A 14639-nucleotide genomic window follows, 5' to 3' on the forward strand; every position below is an offset into this window, starting at 1 on the left:
CTCACCACCCACACAAATTTCAATGAACCAAGGCCTTTCAAAACTTGAGATCATGTTTGAAAAATATGAGAGAGAGGCACAAATATCCTGGAACGAGCAAGAGAATTCATTCAAAAATATAGAAGTGATGGTAAACCAAATGTTAAGTGCAAGGGAGAAAGTGGAAGAGCAAGAGGAGGAGGCTACTGCATCAAGTGAACTTCCAATGAAGAATGAGGTGGTTGAAAATGAAACTGCACTTGAGGTAACAAAGGAACATTCACAACCCTCACAAACTTCCCTTGAATCTGTGATCGAAAAATATGAAGAAGAGATGAAAAAATCTTGGGAAGAACAACAAACCTCCTCCATAAAAGAACTATTAAGTCAAATATTGGGTGCAAAGAAAGGAGTGGAGGAGCATGAAAGTGAGGAAGTCATTCCAGAGAATTCACACTCAAGTGAAGCAGAAAATCACATGAAGGAAGGGCTCATGGAACCACCAATACAAGAAACTCTTGATGAAAAGAAGACTCCAACAATCACACAACCACCAAGACTTGGATTCAAGGAAGTGAAGGCAATTAACAAAAGCACCAAGAAGAGGATTGTGACCAAGCTACCAAGGACAACATTCAAGAGGAGGTCAACCACAAGCAATCCAACCCCTGGACCAATAGCAAGCAAGCTAAATAAAGCCATGTACAAAAGAAAGCTTGCTGAAAGGAAACCAAGACAGGGGGCAATAGCTGAATCTTCTCCTCCCTTGAGGTCATTCCTCTTAACAAACTGGAAGAAGAGGAAGAAATTAAAGAACAACATGTCAAGCTAATGACACTAAAAGAGCACTTGTTGGGAGGTAACCCAACCGTAGGTATAATTTCTCTTCCTTGCTTTGCTTTCTTTCTTTGCTTTGTTTAAATTCAATAAATTGGCATATGGTTACATTCTAAGTTTGGTGTTGCCTTGCAACAAATTGTTTTCAATCTTTTTGGATGATTGCATCAAATCAAAAATGAAAGTGACACACCAAGATTCTAAGTTTGGTGTGCCACTTATTTTCTATGCAATTCATTCAAGCAACACCACTTGTCTGCATAATCATAATGCCTCTGCAGTTTTATTTTTCTCTTTTAATTTGACACTTTTTCATTCTACTTTCTTTAGTCATTTTTCTGTTTTAAAATGCTTTCATTTTAGTTTGCTTATTTACTGTGTTTGTTAAGACATTACCAAGAGAGCTTTATTCATGACAGATTCTTGGCTTGGTGATTATACTTAACAAATAACAGTTTCACTTGCTTAGTTTTAATTCAAATAAATTGACATATGATTGCATTCTAAGTTTGGTGTTGCTATGCAACAAAAATTTGGTTCCAATTCTTACAAGATACTTGCATTAATTCCAAGTGAAAGTGTCACACTAAGTTTGGTGTGCCACTTATCTTTTATGCCATGTATCATGCACACCTTCTTATATATGCAATCAAAATGTCTCTGTCTCTTGTGCCTTGATTATTATCTTTAACTTTGCTTGCTTAGAACACATGTACTGCTAACATTTCATTGTGTAAGACATTCATGATCCATCTTAGCCCTATAGCCATTGTTCCAATTGTTGCTTGAGGATGAGCAAGTATTCTGAGTTTGGCAAAGGAAAGAGGAAGAATAGAGGAAAAAGGACAACAATAATGAAGATGAACTACAAGGTTGTAGAGTTTCTTTTCCTCTCATTTGTTTCCAGCACTTAAATTGCATGATTGTCTTCATCTTTTCTATTTACATGTGTGTATGAATAAAGCATAGCTTGAATATTGATTTATAACATGTTGCCATGACATTATGACTACCAACTTGAGTCTTGTAAAGCTTAAAGCAGTAAAGTATCATGATCATAAACAAACAAGGCATTAAAGAAGAGTTTAGCATGTGCATACACGTATTGGAAAGCTAGTATGATTAATTGTTGCTCAATTGCATTGGATTTTATTTAATTGAAGTTTTCATCTAGTACATTTTGTGAAATCTTTTGAAAATCATGAAAACCTTGAAGAAGCAAATACAATTAAAGCAAGAAAAGAAAAAGGGAAAGAATGAGAAAGCTGAAGGCTCTGTGTACCAATGGCAATTTATTTGTTAAGTACTTGTGGTGTTTATGTATCAATCCAAATGCTTGAAAACAAAACACTTAGAAGTCAAGGCTAGGCTCAAGTGCAAAAGCACTCCCTCAAAGCTCAAGGTTCTGAGCATCAATGATTAGAGAGTCAAGAAAAGAAAAGAAAAATGAGCTTAATGAAGTCCTCTAATCAAATGCTTGTGGTGCTTATGTATCAAGTGGTAATACTTGAAAACAAAGCATTTAGAAGTCATAGTTTTGTTATCAACTCATGGGGCAAAGCACCCAAAAGGAGAAGCTAAAAAAAGAAAATCAAAAGCTTGTTTCAAGGAAGACTTATAAGAGAAAGATTTCATAAATTGAGCTAGATGGAAGCATCAATCATTTACATTTCTTTTGTGATTGTAGCATGCTTAGAAAACTAGCTTACCATGAACATTGAGTTGCTATTCTTCTTACCTTGGATTGTCAATCTTTATTGCATGATTCTTTTCTTGCTTGGGGACAAGCAAGGTTTAAGTTTGGTGTTGTGATGACATGTCACCATGTCATGTTTTTCTATGCTTTTTCATACAAGAAATTGATGATTTGTGCTTGAATATTGAATGCTTTTGTGCTTAAATGGTATATTTTGTTGATCTTTTAATTTTATAAATCTTGTAGAAAATAAGAAGAAAGAGAAGCAAAGAAGCACAAAATAAGCTAAAAAGGAGAAAAAAAGAGCTTTGGGGAATACTTTGAAGTTGGAGTACACTTTGGAGCCTTAGGCCACGCTTTTTAAAGCGTGGCCCATGACCAAATAAAAGGAAAATAGAACAATCAGCACAAAGCTCAGCTCACTTGGAGAGCTGAGCGCTACAAGAGTGCAAAATGAGCTTGGAAAGCAAAATTTTGGCTAAGTTAAAATCTGGGCGCTCACAACATGACCATGCCTCCTTCAAAGGGCTATAACTTGAGCTACAGATGTCTGATTGATGTGCTTCCAGTTTTGTTGGAAGGCTGACATTCAGAGCTTTCCAACGATGTATGGAAATCCATATTTGGCATGAAATTGAAGCACGAACGAATTGCATCTTTAAGGGCTAAAAACAAGCAAAAAAATCAGCCAATGCTTCCACCAAGGCTCGAAGCTGGAACCTCACTCCAAGGCAAAGTAGCGCTCACTTAGAGAGTGCTGTGCTCTCGATAATGCTCACTTTGTGAGCTGAGCTTGGTCTTTCCTTTCCTTGTTTCTTGGCCTCATATTGGGCTCAGCTCACAAAGTGAGCAGAGCACTACCCATGGGCATCAAGCAGCACAATTTTGACACGGCCAGAGGCAACACAGCACGCAACAAATTTGGCACCAAGGCACCAATGCTCAGCTCACTTTGTGAGCTGAGCTCTCCCCTGATGCCTTCCCCAAGCAATTTTCACATGGGCCCAAAATTCAACCAAAATTCCATTTAAATTCAATTCTTCTCCAAATTGCATCAAGGCCAACCAAACCCATTTCTCCTCAAATCCAAAGCAAGCAAAGCCCACATCATCACTCAATGGCACAAGGATTAGATAGATTAGGAATTTCATTTAATTGTAATTTGTTTTTCATTTTATTTTCATTTTGTAAAGCCTATATAAGGCATCATTTTCATCTTTGTTAGAGGCTGGATTTTAGAGAGTATAGGGGAGCTCCATTAGAGAGCTCTCTCTTAGTTTTCATTTTTGTCTTAAATCTTGGGTTGAGAATTGAAGAAATTCTGTTTCAATCTCACCTTGAGAATTTTCTTGTTTACTTTCTCTGCACAATTGAATTTCATTTCTGTTTACTGCTTCATCTTCTACTCTTTCTGCAATTTACTCTTCTTTAATTCTCTTGCAATTGTTCTTGTTGGATCAAGGAAGGATCTGAGATCTAGACTTGTTTTCTAGTCTCTTCCACTCCTGAGATCTTCAACCATCTTTTAATTGCTGCAAATTAAGCATTGCTTTTCTGTTTTTAAATTCTTCAAGCACTTTTACTCTTCTGTTTCACTCTTCTTCAATTTTCTTTCTGTTTTGATCTTGAGAGCAAGTGAGCTCTTAGCTTCCTTTCTGTTTTTACTATTTCATTGAAATTGTTAATTTCTTTTTGAGATTTGAGAATTGATCTAAGTCTTCTTGCTGGTTTACTTTTCTATATTTCTATTTCTTTGCAAATTTACGTTCTGCCAATTTACATTGAGTTTGCTGTGAGCTTGATTTACTTTCCTGCATTTTCCTTTTTTGTCAATTGTTCTAAATTCTACTTCATTGCTCTCTTTAATTTCCAGCACCCCAACCCCCTTTACATTTCATGCAATTTACATTTCTTGTCATTTAAGATTTATGCAATTTACATTTCTTGCTCTTTAAGTTTTCTGCCCATTTACTTTCTGCAATTTATAATTTCTTGTCATTTACTTTATGCTGCTTCAATTGTCACTCAAATCACTCAATGTTAGCTTGACTAAACTAATCACCCACTAAAGTTGCTTGATCCATCAATCCCTGTGAGACCGACCTCACTCTAAGTGAGTTTTACTACTTGACGCGACTCGGTACACTTGCCGGTTAGATTTGTGTGTTGGAAATTCATTTTTCCACAAAAATACCATCATTTAGCTGAGAATATTTCCAAACCTACTGATAGCTTCCCAAGTGACACAGAGAAAAATCCCAAAGGAGAAGCAAAGAAAGTAAGATGGAAAGATTTCAAAATGGTCACTGTGAGTGATCAAGAGACTGAAGACAAGCAAGGCAAACTTTGCAAACAACCTGAAGACAACTCAACAAAGGAGGAGGATAGAGATCACCAAGAACCAAAAATCTCACAACAAGAGCTGCTGAAGCTCTATGCACCCTTCCCTCAACTGCTCAATGGTGCTGTGGGAAAGAGAATATACTCAAGGTTCCTAGACTTGTTTGCATCTCTGCATGTAAACATACCATTCATCAAGGCAATTCAACAAATGCCTGCATTCATCAAGTATATGAAGGAACTTCTTCCCAGGAAAAGCTCACTCAAAAGAGGCCAGACTATAGTGATGAACAAGGAATGTAGTGCCCTTATTCAACCTGAGTTACCTACAAAAAGAAGAGACCCAGGAAGTTTTCACATCCCTTGTGCCATAGGTGAAACTATGTTCGATAGAGCACTATGTGATTTGGGGGCCCGCATCAACTTACTGCCCTTATCCCTGGCGAAGAGGCTACAGATCAATGAAATAATACCCACAGATGTAATCATCAGACTGGCTGACAAAACTCAAAAGCAAGCAATAGGAGTGGTGGAAAATGTGTTGCTAAAGGTTGGAAAATACTTTCTCCCAACAGACTTTGTCATCCTGGACATGGAAGAGAGTCACACTCATCCAATCATATTGGGAAGACCATTCCTAGCTACGGCCAGAGCACTTATCGATGTAGAGAAAGGGGAGCTAATATTGAGAATCCATGATGAACGACTCAGCTTCAATGTTTTCAAACTCTCACAAGAAATAGATCAAGAGGACAAGGAACTAAGCACAAATGATAATGAGACACTGAAGGAGGAAACAAGCACTGAAGCACAGCCAGTTCATTCTGAGATCCCCTTAATAGATAAACAAGGAAAACAGCAATTGCCACAGCTCAAGGAAAAGTTGGAGGAACCTAAACCTCTAGAGGCAGGTGAAGACAACATCACAACTCCTTGGAAAAAAGAGGTCACCAAGGGGAAGGCAACCTCAAAAGAAACAAAGAAGAAGGTACCAAGGAGATGGAGGAACAAGAAGATCCCTACGGAAGACTTCTCTCCAGGGGATAGAGTTGTCTCAGCTTACTTCCCAGATATTCCCCCTAATCTCCCTACTGTACCATCTCAGTTACCCAAGGTCTTCACTATCAACAGAGTTCTTTCCCTAGAACATGTGGAGATCATTGATCCAACCAATGGATATAAGTCCACAGTAAGAGGGGAGGACTTTAAGCACTACCAACCACCCTGATGAAGGAAAAACATCAAGCTAGTGACGCTAAAGAAGCGCTTCATGGGAGGCAACCCATGTTTTATATGTTTTTAAAATAATGAATAAATCAATGTTTATGAATTTCAACCCAAACTTGACAAACACTTGGTGAAATCTTTATCATGCAGTATATAGTGAAGAACAAGTTTGGTGTTCAAAGCAAACCAAGATGCATGCTAGTCTTGGGAGCTTTGAACAAAACTCTTCATCACATTGCTTCAAACTAAGTTTGGTGTCACCCCATGGTGCCACCAAGATGCATGTAAGGACCCACCAATAGTTAGTTAGTTAGTTGGAATTCATAAATAAACAATCAAATCCTTTCTTCCCTTTTATTAATATTAGCCGTAAAGTTCATATGGTCATTTTAATATTTTTTCTTATTTTTCTTATTTTAAATCTTTATAGGAAAGGAAAAGAAGCATAAAATGGGGATTGATTGGACAATTAAATGGGGGAGATTTTGCCACTTAATGAAGAGCACTACACACATGTCTCAAGAGGGAACGCATGATGAAACGCTGCCATGCAACATTGGAGAAAGAAGACCCTTGAAGACCGAACCAATCACTCTCATTAAGTGATGATCCTTGTCCTTCCTTCATACATAACTGATACACGGAATCGTGATTACACTTTAATTATGTAAAATTCATTGCTCTTTCTTTCCCTGGAAATGGCGCCAAAAACATGATGCCAAGACCATGGTTCACAACTCCGTGTAACTAACCAGTAAGTGCACTGGGTCGTCCAAGTAATACCTTACATGAGTAAGGGTCGAATCCCACGGAGATTGTTGGTATGAAGCAAGCTATGGTCACCTTGCAAATCTCAGTTAGGCAGATATAAATTGATAATGGTGTTTTCGAATAATAAATAATAGAATAGGGATAGAGGTACTTATGTAAATCATTGGTAGGAATTTCAGATAAGCGAATGGAGATGCTTTTCGTTCCTCTGAACCTCTGCTTTCTTGCTATCTTCATCCAATCAGTCTTACTCCTTTCCATGGCTGGCTTTATGTGATACATCACCACTGTCAACGGCTACTTTCGGTCATCTCTCGGGAAAATGATCCAATGCCCTGTCACGGCATGGCTAATCGTCTGGAGGCATCACCCTTGTCAATGGCTTCATCTTATCCTCTCAGTGAATAATATGCTCACGCACCCTGTCACGGCACGGCTATTCATCTGTCGGTTCTCGATCATGCTGGAATAGGATTTACTATCCTTTTGTGTTTGTCACTAACGCCCTGCAATCGCGAGTTTGGAGCTCGTCACAGTCATTCATTCATTGAATCCTACTCGGAATACCACAAACAAGGTTTAGACCTTCCGGATTCTCTTGAATGCCGCCATCATTCTAGCTTACACCACGAAGATTCTGGTTAGGAGATCTAAGAGATATTCATTCTAGCTTATTTCATGTTGAACGGAAGTGTTTGTCAGGCACGTGTTCATAGGGGAGAATGGTGATGAGCGTCACACATAATCATCACCTTCATCACGTTCTTGGGTGCGAATGGATATCTTAGAAGCGAAATAAGATGAATTGAATAGAAAATAGTAGTACTTTGCATTAATCTTTGAGGAACAGCAGAGCTCCACACCTTAATCTATGGAGTATAGAAACTCTACCGTTGAAAATACATAAGTGAAAGGTCCAGGTATGGCCGAATGGCCAGCCCTCAAATGTGATCTAAGATAGCATACAACTGATCAAAGATCAAAAGCTGATCAAAAGATGCCAAATACAATAGTAAAAGGTCCTATTTATAATAAACTAGTCACTAGGGTTTACATGAGTAAGTAATTGATGTATAAATCCACTTCCGGGGCCCACTTGGTGTGTGCTTGGGCTGAGCTTAAGTGTTGCACGTGTAGAGGTCCTTCTTGGAGTTGAACGCTAGTTTTTGTGCCAGTTTGGGCGTTCAACTCTGGTTTTGGCTCCTTTTCTGGCGCTGGACGCCAGATTTGGGCAGAGAGCTGGCGTTGAACGCCAGTTTACGTCATCTATTCTTGGCCAAAGTATGGACTATTATATATTGCTGGAAATCCCTGGATGTCTACTTTCCAACGCAATTAGAAGCGCACCATTTTGAGTTCTGTAGCTCCAGAAAATCCACTTTGAGTGCAGGGAGGTCAGAATCCAACAACATCAGCAGTCCTTCTTCAACCTCTGAATCTGATTTTTGCTCAAGTCCCTCGATTTCAGCCAGAAAATACCTGAAATCACAGAAAAACACACAAACTCATAGTAAAGTCCAGAAATGTGAATTTAACATAAAAACTAATGAAAACGTCCCTAAAAGTAACTAGATCCTACTAAAAACATACTAAAAACAATGCCAAAAAGCGTATAAATTATCCACTCATCACAACACCAAACTTAAATTGTTGCTTGTCCCCAAGCAACTGAAAATCAAATAAGATAAAAAGAAGAGAATATACTATAAATTCCAAACTATCAATGAAACAGAGCTTCAATCATATGAGCGGGACTTATAGCTTTTTGCCTCTTGAATAGTTTTGGCATCTCACTTTATCCATTGAGGTTCAGAATGATTGGCATCTATAGAAACTTCAGATTTCGAATAGTGTTATTGACTCTCCTAGTTCAGTGTGATGATTCTTGAACACAGCTTCTTTATGAGTCTTGGCCGTGGCCCTAAGCACTTTGTTTTCCAGTATTACCACCGGATACATAAATGCCACAGACACATAATTGGGTGAACCTTTTCAGATTGTGACTCAGCTTTGCTAAAGTCCCCAATTAGAGGTGTCCAGGGTTCTTAAGCACACTCTTTTTTTTGCTTTGGACCTTGACTTTAACCGCTCAGTCTCAAGTTTTAACTTGACACCTACACGCCACAAGCACATGGTTAGGGACAGCTTGGTTTAGCCGCTTAAACCAGGATTCTATTCCTTTAGGCCCTCCTATCCACTGATGCTCAAAGCCTTGGGATCCTTTTTATTTGCCCTTGCCTTTTGGTTTTAAGGGTTATTGGCTTTTTCTGCTTGCTTTTTCTTTTTCTTTCTATTTTCTTTCTCTTTTTTTTTTCTGCAAGCTTTGTTCTTTGCTTCTTTTTCTTGCTTCAAGAATCATTTTTATGATTTTTCAGATTATCAAATAACATGTCTCCTAGTCATCATTCTTTCAAGAGCCAACATATTTAACATTCTTAAACAACAACTTCAAAAGACATATGCACTGTTCAAGCATTCATTCAGAAAACAAAAAGCATTGTCACCACATCAATATAAGTTCAAGGATAAATCCGAAACTCATGTACTTCTTGTTCTTTTGATTTAAAACATTTTTCATTTAAGAGAGGTGATGGATTCATAGGACATTCATAACTTTAAGACATAGTTACTACTACTAATGATCATGTAATGAAGACACAAACATAGATAAGCACCTAACATAGAAAACGAAAAACAGAGAAAGCAAGAACAAGGAATGAATCCACCTTAGTGATGGTGGCGTTTCCTTCTTGAGGAAACAATGATGTCCTTGAGCTCTTCTATGTCTCTTCCTTGTCTTTGTTGCTCCTCCCTCATTGCTTTTTGATCTTCTCTTATTTCATGAAGCATGATGGAGTGCTCTTGATGTTCCACCCTTAGTTGTCCCATATTGGAACTCAATTCTCCTAGGGAGGTGTTGATTTGCTCCCAATAATTTTATGGAGGAAAGTGAATTTGAGGCATCTCAGGGATCTCATGGATATGAGCTTCTTGCGCCTCTTGAGCTCCATGACTGGGCTCTTTTGCTTGCTCCATCTTCTTCTTAGTGATGGGCTTGTCCTCTTTAATGAGGATATCTCCCTCTATGTCAATCCCAGCTGAATTGCATAGGTGGCAAATGAGGTGAGGAAAGGCTAACCTTGCCATAGTGGAAGACTTGTCAGCCACCTTATAGAGTTCTTGAGGTATAATCTCATGAACTTCCACCTCTTCTCCAATCATGATGGCCCGGTCTATAGTAACTTCAGACCGGTTGCTAGTGGGAATGATTGAGCATTGAATGAACTCCAACCATCCTCTAGCTACAGGCTTGAGGTCCAATCTTCTTAGTTGAACCGGCTTGCCTTTGGAGTCAACCTTCCATTGAGCTCCTTCTACACATATGTCCATGAGGACTTGGTCCAACCTTTGATCAAAGTTGACTCTCCTTGTGTAGGGGCGTGCGTTCTCTTCCATGTTTGGCAAGTTAAACGCCAACCTCACATTTTCCGGACTAAAATCCAAGTATTTCCCCCGAACCATTGTAACATAGTTCTTTGGATCCGGGTTCTTACTTTGATCATGGTTCTTGGTGATCCTTGCATTAGCATAGAACTCTTGAACCATTAGGATGCCGACTTGTTGGATGGGATTTGTTAGAACTTCCCAACCTCTTCTTTGAATTTCATGTTGGATCTTCGGATACTCATTTCTTTTGAGTTTGAAAGGGACCTCAGGGATCACCTTCTTCTTGCCCACAACATCATAGAAGTGGTCTTGATGGGCTTTGGAGATGAACCTTTCCATCTCCCATGACTCGGAGGTGGAAGCTTTTATCTTCCCCTTCCCCTTTCTAGAGGATTCTCCGGTCTTAGGTGCCATCAATGGTAATGGAAAAACAAAAAGCTTATGCTTTTACCACACCAAACTTAGAATATTGCTCGCCCTCGAGCAATAAACAAAAGAATAGAAGAAGAAGAAGAAGAAGAAATATAGAGAGGGAGAGGGAGATGTGGTTTCGGCCAAGAGGAGTGTAGAGGGATGTGTTGTGTGAATTTGATGAAGAACGGAGGTCTTTATATAGGGAAGGGAGGGGGGAAGGTTTCGGCCATATGGGTGGGTTTGGGTGGGAAATTGGTTTTGAAGTTTTGAAGGTAGGTGGAGTTTATGAGGTAGGTTTATGGGGAAGAGTGGATGGATGTGAGTGGTGAAGAGGTGATGGGGAAGAGAGTTTGAGGTGATTGGTGAAGGGTTTTTGGGGAAGAGTGTTTATGGGGTTGTGTGAAAGAGAGTGGTTAGAAGAAGTGAGTGGAGGTAGGTGGGGATTCTGTGGGGTCCACAGATCCTGAGGTGTTCAAGGATTTACATCCCTGCACCCATTAGGCATGTAAAAATGCCTTTGCACACAACTCTAGGCGTTCAGCGCCAGGTTGGTAGCCATTTTGGGCGTTCAACACCCATTTGTGTGCCATTTCTGGTGTTGAACGCCAGAATCATGCCTGTTATGGCATTCAGCGCCCAGAAGCTACCCATTTTGGGCGTTCAGCGCCAGCACCATGCTCTGTTCTGGCGCTGAACGCCAGACAGATGCTCCTCCAGGGTGTGATTTTTCTTCTGCTATTTTTGATTCCGTTTTCAATTTTTATATTTAATTTGTGACTCCACATGATCATGAACCTACAAAGACATATAACTAAGGAAAATATAGTTAGATAAATAAAAATTAGGTTGCCTCCCAACAAGCGCTTCTTTAATGTCAATAGCTTGACAGTGGGCTCTCATGGAGCCTCACAGATGTGCAGAGCTTTGTTGAGACTCTCCAACACCAAACATAGAGTTTGGATATGGGAGTTCAACACCAAACTTAGAGTTTGGTTGTGGCCTCCCAACACCAAACTTAGAGTTTGACTGTGGGGGCTCTGGTTGACTCTGCTTTGAGAGAAGCTTTTTCTGCTTCCTCTCCATGGTTGCAGAGGGAGATTCTTGAGTTTTAAACACAAGGGAATCCTCATTCATTTGGAGGACTAATTCTCCTCTGTCAACATCAATCACAGCTCTTGCTGTGGCCAGGAAAGGTCTTCCTAGCATGATGGATTCATCCTCTTCCTTTCCAGTATCCAGGACTATGAAATCAGCAGGGATGTAAAGGCCTTCAACCTTTACTAACACGTCCTCTACTTGTCCATAAGCCTGTTTTCTAGAACTGTCTGCCATCTCTAATGAGATTTTAGCAGCTTGCACCCCATAGATTCCCAGTTTCTCTATTACAGAGAGGGGCATGAGGTTTATTCCTGAACCAAGGTCACACAGAGCCTTAAAGATCATGGTGCCTATGGTACAGGGTATTATGAACTTTCCAGGATCCTGTCTCTTCTGAGGCAATGTCAGTTGATCCAGATCACTTAGTTCATTGATGAACAAGGGAGGTTCAACTTCCCAAGTATCAATGCCGAATAATTTGGCATTCAGCTTCATGATTGCACCAAGAAACTTGGCAGTTTGCTCTTCAGTAACATCCTCATTCTCTTCAGAAAAGGAATACTCATCGGAGCTCATGAAGGGCATAAGGAGGTTCAATGGAATCTCTGGTCTCTAGATGAGTCTCAGATTCTTTTGGTTCCTCAGAGGGAAGCTCCTTATTGATCACTGGACGTCCCAGGAGGTCTTCCTCCTTGGGATTCATGTCCTCTCCTCTCCTCACAGGTTCGGCCACGATGCTTATATCAATGACCTTGCACTCTCTTTTTGGGTTCTCTTCTGTATTGCTTGGAAGAGTACTGGGAGGGATTTCAGTGATCCTTTTACTCAGCTGGCCCACTTGTGCTTCCAAATTTCTAATGGAAGACCTTGCTTCATTAATGAAGCTCACAGTGGCCTTGGATAGATCAGAGACTAGATTTGCTAAATTAGAAGCATTTTGTTCAGAGTTCTCTGTCTGTTGCTGAGTGGATGATGGAAAAGGTTTATTAGTGTTAAACCTGTTTCTTCCACCATTATTAAAGCCTTGTTGAGGCTTTTGATCCTTCCATGAGAAATTTGGATGATTTCTCCATGATGAGTTATAGGTGTTTCCATAAGGTTCACCTAAGTAATTCACCTCTGCTATTGCAGGGTTTTCAGGATCATAAGCTTCTTCTTCATAAGAAGCCTCTTGAGTACTGTTGGATGTAGCTTGCATTCCATGCAGACTCTGAGAGATCATATTGACTTGCTGAGTCAATATTTTATTCTGAGCCAATATGGCATTTAGAGTATCAACTTCAAGAACTCCCTTCTTCATAGGCGTCCCATTACTCACAGGATTCCTTTTAGAAGTGTACATGAACTGGTTATTAGCAACCATGTCAATGAGTTCTTGAGCTTCTGCAGGTGTTTTCTTTAGGTGAATGGATCCACCTGCAGAAGTGTCCACTGACATCTTTGATAGCTCAGATAAACCATCATAGAATATATCCAGGATGGTCCATTCTGAAAGCATGTCAGAAGGACACTTTTTGGTCAACTGTTTGTATCTTTCCCAATCTTCATAGAGGGATTCACCTTCTTTCTGTCTGAAGGTTTGAACATCAGCTCTAAGCTTGCTCAGCTTTTGAGGAGGAAAGTACTTGGCTCAGAAAGCCGTGACCAGCTTATCCCAAGAGTTCAGGTTGTCTTTGGGTTGAGAATCCAACCATAATCTAGCTCTGTCTCTTACAGCAAAAGGGAAAAGCATGAGCCTGTAGACTTCAGGATCTATTCCATTAGTCTTAACAGTATCACATATCTGCAAGAATTCAGTTAAGAACTGAAAAGGATCTTCAGATGGAAGTCCATGAAACTTGCAGTTCTGCTGCATCAGAGAAACTAGCTGAGGTTTCAGCTCAAAATTGTTTGCTCCAATAGCAGGAATGGAGATGCTTCTTCCATGTAAATTGGAATTAGGTGCAGTAAAGTCACCAAGCATCTTCCTTACATTATTATTATTTTCGGCTTCCATCTCCTCTTCCTGTTCGAAAATTTCTGAAAGGTTATCTCTGGATTGTTGTATTTTAGCTTCTCTTAGTTTCCTTTTCAGAGTCCTTTCAGGTTCTGGATCTGCTTCCACAAGAATGTTCTTATCCTTGCTCCTGCTCATATGACAAAGAAGAGGGCACAGAAAAAAAAATAATAATAATAGAGATCTTTTATACCACAGTATAGGGATCCCTTTGTGAGTGGAAGAAAAGAGGGGGAGACAAAGAATGTAATGTAATGGAAGAAACACAACTGTGAGGAGGGTTGAGATGTGAGATGAGATGTTAGTAGATGAATAAATAAATAGAATAAGGTGAGAGAAAAGGAATTTTCAAAAACAGTTTTTGAAAAAGAGTTAGTGATTTTTGAAAATAGTTTTTGAAAAATGTTAGTAATTTTCGAAAATTAAGATTTAAAAATTAAAATAATTAATAAATTAAAAGAAATTTTGAAAAAGGGAGAAGATATTTTCGAAAATGAGAGAGAGAGTTAGTTAGGTAGTTTTGAAAAAGTTAAGAAACAAACAAAAAGTTAGTTAGTTAGTTGAAACAAATTTGAAAATCAATTTTGAAAAGATAAGAAGTTAGGAAGTTAGAAAAGATATTTTGAAGAAAGATAAGATAAGAAGATATTTTTGAAAAGATATGATTGAAATTAGTTTTGAAAAAGATTTGATTTTTAAAATCACAATTAATGACTTGATTCACAAGAAATCATAAGATATGATTCTAGAACTTAAAGTTTGAATCTTTCTTAACAAGTAAGTAACAAACTTAAAATTTTTTTTTGAATCAAAACATTAATTGATGATGTTATT

At 39.0% G+C, this 14639-nt stretch overlaps 1 non-coding gene across 1 annotated transcript; it reads left to right on the plus strand.

The window, feature by feature from the left end:
- The first annotated feature begins 13301 nt into the window (after nucleotides 1-13301).
- LOC148570866 (small nucleolar RNA R71) lies at nucleotides 13302-13409 on the plus strand. Its single transcript, XR_015908899.1, has one exon. It is a non-coding gene; the product is annotated as a small nucleolar RNA R71 (small nucleolar RNA).
- Nucleotides 13410-14639: the final 1230 nt, after the last annotated feature.

The sequence above is a fragment of the Arachis ipaensis genome, chromosome B3, assembly GCF_059453495.1.
Source record: "Arachis ipaensis isolate K30076 ecotype BB chromosome B3, ASM5945349v1, whole genome shotgun sequence".
Classification (NCBI taxonomy): domain Eukaryota; kingdom Viridiplantae; phylum Streptophyta; class Magnoliopsida; order Fabales; family Fabaceae; genus Arachis; species Arachis ipaensis.